The sequence below is a fragment of the Diceros bicornis genome, chromosome 20 (assembly GCF_020826845.1).
Source record: "Diceros bicornis minor isolate mBicDic1 chromosome 20, mDicBic1.mat.cur, whole genome shotgun sequence".
Classification (NCBI taxonomy): Eukaryota; Metazoa; Chordata; class Mammalia; order Perissodactyla; family Rhinocerotidae; genus Diceros; species Diceros bicornis.
Window position 1 is genome coordinate 38,903,984 of NC_080759.1, and position 9,723 is coordinate 38,913,706.

Below are 9,723 nucleotides of genomic sequence, written 5' to 3' on the forward strand. Positions count from 1 at the left end.
CTTAGAGGGGAATGACACTTTGCTGCAGAGGTTCAAGGCTAGGAATTTTCAGGAGGGTGGGGCAGAGAAGTCTAACTCCTGGCTTTAAAGTTGGACTACCTCTTTGGTGCAAATCATGCTCCACAGTGCCCCCTGGCACCAGGCTGAAGCTACTGTCTAGCACAGACCACGTCCTGGCTTAGCCTCTTTTCCTGACCTGTCCTGCTTCTCTCAGTTCCCTTCTCCTGAGAGGACTTCTTTACTATGAGACTCACAGAAAACACCAGCTCAGGCAGCGCTTCTAAGGAAACTGATTTGAGATGCTAATGTAACATTCAACTGCTGCTTTAGAAACGACAAGATAACGGGCTCCTAATGTTGAGCAATATCTTAAACTATAACCAAAGTGACAACTCTCTGGATTCTGTGAGGCCTGCTTAAGAAGTCATTCCTGTTGTTCCTTAAGACTTGACTGTAGTTTATATTGCTCCCTTCTTTAATTTATTGTACTTCCTTCAGAACTTCTTTGTTATTTAAAATACTCCAATGTCCCTTGCACCGTGAAAGACACTAAGGAACAGAGTATATGATTCAAAAAGGCAGATCAGAAGTGGTATCATTTCTCATTCATGTAGCTGTGCTTTAATTAAACAAGTAAAACTGTCATTTTTGGAATTTTTAAAGTATTATTTAATTGAATGTTTCTTCTATAATTTGCACTTAGAGAAATGACTCATGAAATTCAGGGTAGAAAAAGTTGATGCCTGTTATGAATAGAATCTTACAATTTCCTGGTCCTGAGTTTATTATAATTAGTGGGTCCTCACAACTTGGAATATTTATCACAGATTTTAGAAAAGTGGATCAAAATCTATGCTTCTCCACACTCTCTTTCCCAGCTTGTGTAACACCCTCGCAGTTACTGGGGGTGGGGGTGGGTGGAATGTGACCACTTTTGTAACTACAACTTCACATTAAGAGACTACACTTTTTCCCTTTTTTTTTTTTTCATTTTCTCAATTAAATTGAGAAATTGCAAAGCAGCAAAATGTTGCAGCTAATCTGCTGGGGAAAAAATTATATGCATACAAAGCAAAATATACTGCCTTTTTCATGAACAGTGTGTGAGCTATTTGAAAATTTTATGCCATTAGCACTTTCAATATGTCATTAACCCAGAAAATAAGAGGGAGTAATAAAAGTCATTAAAAGCAGTTGAGTGTCCTGCTGTAGCCTGGCCAATAAGAGCATAAAGGATGTGAAACAAAGCAAGAGATTCTATCACATTATAACCTGGCAGGGCTGGGTCTATAAGGGAGATAGATATCTTATATATATCCATATATAGATATAGATAGATACAGATATGTATATATATTTTAATTTTCCTGCTTCTATTCTATGCTTTTTATGTGCATAGGATTAAAGAAGGTGTTTCAAGTTTAGATAGGGTTACCAAGTGCCAGTCATAAAAATGTCAGCTAAATCTAATATAAAGGTCATTATTTTTAATTTTGAGGCACTGAGAACATCACACTCTGTATGTCCTCGTAAAACTTGTCCTGTCACAACCTTCTAGACTACTGTGTTCAGGTAAGGTTTGGTTTGAAAAGAACTGCTGAGAAGGAAAAGTATGCAATGGTTGCTTTTGCTCTGGCTGCAAAATTTATGTACTACTTATTGTGTTAAGAGAGACAAGACTTTTTTTTTTGTACCACTCCTTACAGCCCAAATTTTTTTTCCTACAGACTGTCTGTGGATATGCCTCAGCCATGACCAGCCCAGGAAATTTTCAGAATGGGCTGATTTTAAACTGACTTTGATATAAACCGGTTATTATTTTGTGCTATGCCCAAGAATGTACCAGCTTTACTATGGATATTAGACGGAAGGGAGATTCAAGACCGCCACTAAATTCCTACGGAGCCCAGGATGAATTCATGAAAGTTAATACTCTCTTTGGTTTGGTAAAGTTTGGTTCTGTTTCCTCTAAAGAATACTAATGCAGACATTAAAGCAGATACACGGAGAAAATCACAAGGCAAAGGAAACAAAGTGAACAGGGGCAAGACTTTTAAGTGCTGATGATTCAAGAACAGATAGGGGATCAATTTGAGAGGAATTCCCTACCTATTGCAAAAAACAGTTGTCAGGAGGAAAGGTCATAGGAAAAACTGTTAGAGCTGAGACCAGGCTGACCTAAGCCAATTTCATTCCTTAACAAGGCAAATCTTTTAACAATTTCCTACAATAAAATTTGACATTCCACTGGATATCTTCAGTCCTGATTTTCATGATGGGAAATACTAGGAAATTAAATATATACACAAATGCAGATTAACCTTACATAAAAATTGTTTATTCAAGTACTTTTTGAGATAATGACATTCGAAAGCTTTTTGGAGAATGAGTTTTGTTAAAATAATTTTTTACTTAACAAGGAAGCTAAATAATTTTAATAATAATAACACATTAATTAATTATTATTATTTTAAGAATAATTTCAAGCAAAACACTCTTCAATTCACTCATTATAAAAGTTTCTAGTCGGACAACATCATATGGAAAAATTTTGAATTGTATGCTAGATTTTGAAAAACTCAAACAATGTGTGTGTATGTACATATGTGTGTGTGCATACACTAAATAAGAGTGATAAGACCATCTTCTACAACTATTCAATCTGTTGTGTATATGAGCTACTTCAACATGTTTAGAAATGATTTTTTTAGCCTGGATTCTTATTTTCCTAAGCATACGCCAAAGCTTTCCACATCAATGGATTACATTTATCAAACTCTCAAGGAAAGTAATGTAATCATGAAGGATCTCTGATTTTGGTGTTGAATTTCTATATGAAAGTCAATCACCTGACTCCACCACCCTCCAAATGGTGATTACTCACAGCCCTTCTTCACCACCTACTACCCACTACCACCAAGTTGTCTCTTCTTTTGGCAAATCAATACACACAACAATGCACATCAATAATCGTAAAAATAATAAAAATAACCACAAAATTAATAATTTGCTAAATTAAATTTTATATATCAATTGTATTTATTTTCAATTTTATGATTATTACTTATATAAGCCTTCTTTATTGTTTAATTGATATATTTTGCTATCTTTGAAAACTGTTTGGGGGTTTTGTGTCCACATGGAACACATGTTTATTTTTTCCCCATTAAATTTATAGCTCTTCAATTAGTGGCAGAGTTTACATGACTAATTTAAGTCCTTAAGAGAAAAGTGGAAGACAAAAAATACAGTTTTGTTTCTTTATTTCTTTTCTCTTGCAGAAATAGAATGAACATTTTTACTGCATGTATTAGTCAAGATTCTTCAGGGAAAGAAAAACAATAGGATATACATAGATATAGATATGATAATAAGTGATTATTTTCATTATATATAAAGAGATTTACTTATAAAGAAATTTATATATAAAGAGATTTATTATAAGGAATTGGCTCACAAGATTATGAAGGCTGGCAAGTCTCAAGGTCTGCAGGATGATTTGGCAAGCTGGAGACCCAGGAGAGCTGATGGTTTATTTCCAATCTGATTCTGAAGGCCTGGAACAAAGAGAACTGATGTAATTCCAGTCTTAAGACTGGCAGGAAGAGCCAATCTTTCAGTTTGAGTTTGAGGGAAAGAAAAAAAGGCAATGTCCTGTCTGAAGGCTCTCAGGCAGAAAGAATTCTCCATTCCAGGTCGAGCTTTTTTTTCTTGGCAGGCCTTCAACTGATCAGGTGAGTCCCATTCACATTAGAGAAGGAAATCTGCTTTACTCAATCTACAGATTTAAATGCTAATATAAAAAAAACCCTCATGGGGTCAGACCTGGGGCCTAGTGGTTAAATTCAGTGCACTCCACTTTGGCGACCCGGGTTCGGTTCCCCAGTGCGGACCTACACCACTCGTCAGCAGCCATGCTGTGGCGGCAACCCACATACAAAACAGAAGAAGATTTCCTCTCCCTCAAGCAAAAAAGAGAGAAGGGTTGGCAACAGATGTTAGCTCAGGGTGAATCTTCCTCAACAACAACAACAAAAAACTACTCTCACTAAAACACTTAGAATACTGTTTGACCAAATCTCTAAATATCTCATGACCCAGATAGCTAAATTTATGTTTATCAGAAGTCCACTCCTTGTCAACTTGGCACCATATGCATCTCCTTAAACCATACTTAATCTCCAAATAGAGTCAATAACAAGTTCATAATTCTGCATTACGTGATACAGCTATCCTGTGAACAATCAAAAATGCACTAACCTCTATCCCAGAAGAGGAGGTAAAGTCCTTGAGTGATATTTACTCTTCTGCTTGATATTCTGTAACTTCAATACTATGATGTAAAGTTGAAAATATTTAAATATTATGATACAAAGCTAATACGTCTTATGTTATATGACAAGGGGATAAGAGAAGGAAGAAAACAAAGATATTTGCTTTATATATATGTACACACACACACATACACATAACCATATTCATAACAACGTAAGGAGTAAATTCTCATGACAATTACAGTTCTGTTTTCTGTAACTCATTACAAGAGTGTAGCTGGAATTTGGTAGTACCTTCTTCCACTACCCATTCTGCATTCCACTTGCCTTCAACACTGCCTCAATGGGTCATGGTTCTTTATCTAGTGAGTTCACCCAAACTTTCATTCTAGAAGAGTCTGGGTCATTAGTAGTCTTGCTTGGATTGGTTTGCTGTAGTTTTCCACTGGCTTTAATCACAGGACATGGTAATACTAAGAGATGCCCTAAGGGATCTCCTGTATTCCAAACGCTCTGTCTTACCACCATTGTAGAGTAGCAGTCCAATTTCCCCTGACTATTTAGGATCAATCGCCCCAACCAGCACAGTAACTTGCTTCTTTGCCTGTTGATTCAGAGACATGAGGAGTCCAAAATGACTGGGTGGTAGGCTTAACTTCCAGTTCAATGGAATCATTGTTGTGTTCCCTAGTAGAAGCATTCCTTCCTGCTGGCTCCAGGCCAACAAAGCATAAGGATGTGGAAACAGGAAGCAAAAATTTTGCTAGTGAGTTATTAGGGGTGATAGTGAGTGGTGCCACTCCCGTTTCCACCCCTTGATTCCTGGTCTCCTGAATCTGGCTCTCAGAGAAACAGCACTATATATTGGAAGCTGATTCAGAACATATACAGCCTTCTGGAGAATCTTGACCCAGCCCTGCAAGGTATCGCCACCTAGCTGGCTCTGTGAGTTTTTAAAAGACTATTCCACCCTTCTGTCAGGCCAATTGCCTCAGGGTGTTGGGGGACATGGTAAGACCAGTGAATTCTATGAGCATGGGCCCATTGCTGCACTTCTTTTGCTATATAGTGAGTTACTTGATCAGAAGTTACTTGATCATGCAGTGTGGAATACCAGGACCATGGATAAAGCTTTCTATAAGTCCATGATGGTGGTTTTGGTAGAAGCATTGCATGCAGGAAAGGCAAATCTCTATCCAGAGTAATTGTCTACTCCGGTAAGGAAAAAATACTGCCCCTTCCAAGATAGAAGTGGTCCGATGTGATCGACTTTCTACCAGGTAGCTGGTTGATCACCCCAGAGAATGTTGTCATAAGGGGCTCAGTGTTGGTCTTTGCTGCTGGCAGATTGAGCACTTAGCAGTGGCCATAGCCAGATCAGACTTGGTGAGTGGAAGTCCATGTTCCTGAGCTTATATATAACCTACGTTCCTGTCACCATGGCCACTTTGTTCATGAGCCCATTGGGTGATGTAGGGATGGCCAGGGAAAGTGGCTAACTGGTATACAAAGAACAGGTCATCCTATCCACTTGATTAAAATCCTCCTTTGCTGAGGTCATGCTTTGATGAGCACTCATATGGGACATAAATATCTTCACATCTTTTGCCCACTCAGAGAGGTCTATCCACACACCTCTTCCAACAATTTATTTGTCAACAATTTTCCTGTTGTGTTCCTTCCAAATCCCTAACCATCAAGCCAAACCATTGGCCAAAGCCCATGAATTGGTATATACTTGCACATCTGCCCATTTCTCCTTCCAAGCAAAGTGAACAACCAGGTGCACTGTCCAAAGTTCTGCCCACTAGAAGGATAATCTTTCACCATTATCCTTCAAAGATATCCTAAAGAGGGGCTAGAATGCTGCAGCTGTCCACTTTTGAGTGGTGCCTGCATATGGTGAAGAATCATCTGTAAACCAGGCACGAGTCTTCTCTTTTTCTGTCAATTGATTATAGAAAATGCCCCATGAGGCCATAAATGCAAACTGGAAGAGAGAGGGCAGTGTAGCAGGAGTGGAGACTATGGGCATTTGGGCTACTTTATGTAACTGACTTTTGCCTTCAGGGGCTTGCTGAGACCAATCATATATATATCACTTCCATTTGATGATTGAGTGTTGCTGTGCAAGCCCAACTTTGTGGCTTGACGGATCAGATAATGTCAAGTTCATGATTGGCAGCTCAGGTCATATGGTAATTTGTGGCCCCTGGTCAAATGCCCAATTTTTACTAAATCCCAGTATTAGGCCAAGATTTTTTTCTCAAAAGGAGAATAATTATCTGTGGATGATGGCAGGGACTTGCTCCAAAATCCTAAAGGCCTTCCCTGCAATTCACCCAGAGGAGTGGGTGCCAAAAGCTCCGAACAGCATCTCTACATGTCACTGACACTTCAGGCATCTTTGGATCTATTAAATCATATGGCCCAAGTGGCAGAGCAGCTTACACAGCAGCCTGGATGTGCTCCACAACCTTCTTTTGTACTGAGCCACACTCAAAACTGGTAGCTTTTAGGTCACTCAGTAAATGGGCGAGAATAACACAACCAAATGAGGAGTATGTGCCTTTAAAATCCAGAGGCCTACTAGGCATTGTGTTTCTTTCTTGGTTGTAGGAGGGGCCATACACAACAACTAATCCTTCACCTTGGAAGGCGTGTCTTAAAATTCCTCACACCACGGGACCCCTAGAAAATTCACTGAGGTTGAAGATCTCTGAATTTTTTTCAGAGATTTATTTCCAACCCTCCAATATACAAATGTCTTATCAATAAGTCTAGAGTAGTTGCTATTTCTTGCTAACTAGGTCCAGTCAGTGTACTGTCATCAATGTAATGGACCAGTCTGATATGTTGTGGAAAGAAAAGGTGATGAAGATCTCTGTGAACTAAATTATGATGTAGGGCTGGAAAGTTGAGGTACCCTTGAGGTAGTCCAGTGAAGGTGTAGTGGCTTGCTTTGCCAGCTGAAAGCAAACTGCTTCTGGTGGGTCTTATGAACAGGGATGGAGAAAAAGGCATTGTCAGATCAATAGTTGCATACCAGGTTCCCGAGGATGTGTTAATTATCTCAAGCAGTGAAACCACATCTGGTATAGCAGCTGTAATTGTAATCACCACCTGATCAAGCATACAATAATCTGCTCTCATTCTCCAAGACCCATCTGTCCCCTGCATAGGCCAAATAGGAGAGTTGAATGGAGATGTAGTGAGAATCACCACCTCTGTATCTTTCAAATTCTTGATGGTGGCACTAATTTCTGCAAACCCTCCAGGAGTGAGGTATTGCTTTTGGTTTCCCATGTTCCTAGGTATAGGCAGTTATCATGGCTTCTACTTGGCCATTCCCATCATAATAACCCTCATTCCACAGTTCAGGGTACCAATGTGAGGATTCAGCCAGCTGCTGTGTATGTCTATTCTAATCATGCATTCCAGAACCGGGAAATAACCATAGGATGGGTTTTGGGACCCACTGGGCCCCCTGTGAGATGGATCTGAGCTAAAACTCTATTGATCACCTGACCTCCATAAACCCCTACTCTCACTGCTGGACTACAGTGACACTTTGAGCCGCCTAGAATTAGTGTCAGTTCAGAGCCAGTGTCCAATAGTTCCCAAAAGATCTGATTATGTCCTTTTCATGAATACACAGTTACTCTGGTAAAAACACATAGATCCCTTTGTGGAAGGCTGGGAGAAAGATTAATAGTAGAAATTTTTGGCAGTGTACGAGTGTCGTTCCTTAAGGGGACCCGGACTCCCCTTTGTTCAAGCAGTTTTGGATATGTAAACTGGCTGGGAATTGATCAAGGGGCCATGACTCTCTGCTTTTATAATTCAGGTTAGACTTTTGTTCACTTGACCTAAAACTTTTCTGCTTATAAAGATCAAGAGCAAATTTAGTAGGTTTCCTACCTATTTCACTTGTAGGAAGACCATGATAAACTAGCCAGCACCATTGGTCTGTGAGAGTCAGACTAGTATCCTGATTGCTGCTTTGACTCTGTTGTCCATTGTGGTGACCACACTCACCTTGCCTTTGGCAGTTGAGGGCCCACACTTGGGCCCTGCCGCCTAGGGATCCATTACTCCCATTGCGTTTAGGTTTCCCAATTCAGTGACCGCAGTTCCCACTCTAAGCTCTGGCTTATGGAGAAGAGTGATCACAGAGCTGTTCATGGATGCCCAAGCTCTCCTCACAAGTTTATTTCTCAGAGTAGTGGTGAGAAATGTGTTCTCTGGAACCTCTCAGGGCGGGTGAGTAGATTTTAAATGACAAGTTCACTCTAACATTTCAATCTCCCTAAGCCTTTGAATCTCTTCCTCTACACTAAACAGAGGCAGGTCTGGCATTTCTAGATTGCTTATTGTAGACCACCTTTTGTTCCGTGTTTCAATTAACCAACCAAACAAACAGTGAGAGACCTTTCTACCGTCATTAGCTGCTATATCAAACGCCGAATTGCTGCTTAACAAACCCGTATCAATTATTTTGGCCTAATACAACCGTATGTTCCTTCCAGCATTATCTCACACCTATCATATCCATTCCCACACATTTCCCAGATTTCTGTCTGTATAAATTAGAAAACTCAAGTTCTTTTGCAGTGAAGCACGCCTCCTCATGGGTCACACCTTGTACCTCATCTTTAGGGGCCTGCTGTGACTTGAGTTTGCTGTGACTTGAGTCTACCTGAGTCTAGTAACAAAGGAGGGTGGTGAAGTTGGGTCCTGAGGAGAATCAGCTTTGTTTTGAAAGGCAATTGTGATAAGGGGTCATTACAGTTTCTTCAGTCAATGCAGGGTTAATCCCCTCAGACATATACACAGTCACTCAGATCATCGCTTCTTAAAAATGATTGATTAGAAGTATCCGATTGTGAAGTTTTTCATATCTTTATTGCCAGGTCATTCCATGGACTAGCAGTGCCCTCTTTACTACTGGAAATAGAGTCATTATGATCTTTAAATTGAATCAGATTAGAGAACCAATTCCAGAAACCCAAGAACCAATTCAGAAAACTCACCTTTAAAATTATTTTCCTCTAGAACAACTTTCAGCACCACATTCTGTATTAATCAGGGTTCTCCAGAGGAATCAGAATCAATAGGATCTGTCTCTCTCTTTCTAGATAGATAGATAAATGGAAATCTCCATAGATGATGTGTATAAAGAGAGGCAGGAAAAAAGTCAATGTCCAGATCTCAAGCCCGTTAGGCAGGAAAATTCTCAGGAGAGGGTCAGACTTTTTCTTCTATTCAGACCTTCAACTGATTGTATAAGGCCCACCCACATTAGACTGCTTTATTTATTCTATTAATTTAAATTTTAATGTCATCCAGTAACTCCCTCACTGAACACCCAGAATACTGTTTGACCAAATATCTGAGCAGGATGCGGCCCAGCCAAGTAGATACATACAGTTAACCACCATACTGCATG

The 9,723-nt window shown here is 39.7% G+C and overlaps 1 pseudogene; it reads right to left on the reverse strand.

The window, feature by feature from the left end:
- Positions 1-4,840: 4,840 nt before the first annotated feature.
- On the reverse strand, positions 4,841-9,438 carry LOC131418943 (uncharacterized; annotated as a pseudogene).
- Between the last annotated feature and the right edge of the window lie 285 nt (positions 9,439-9,723).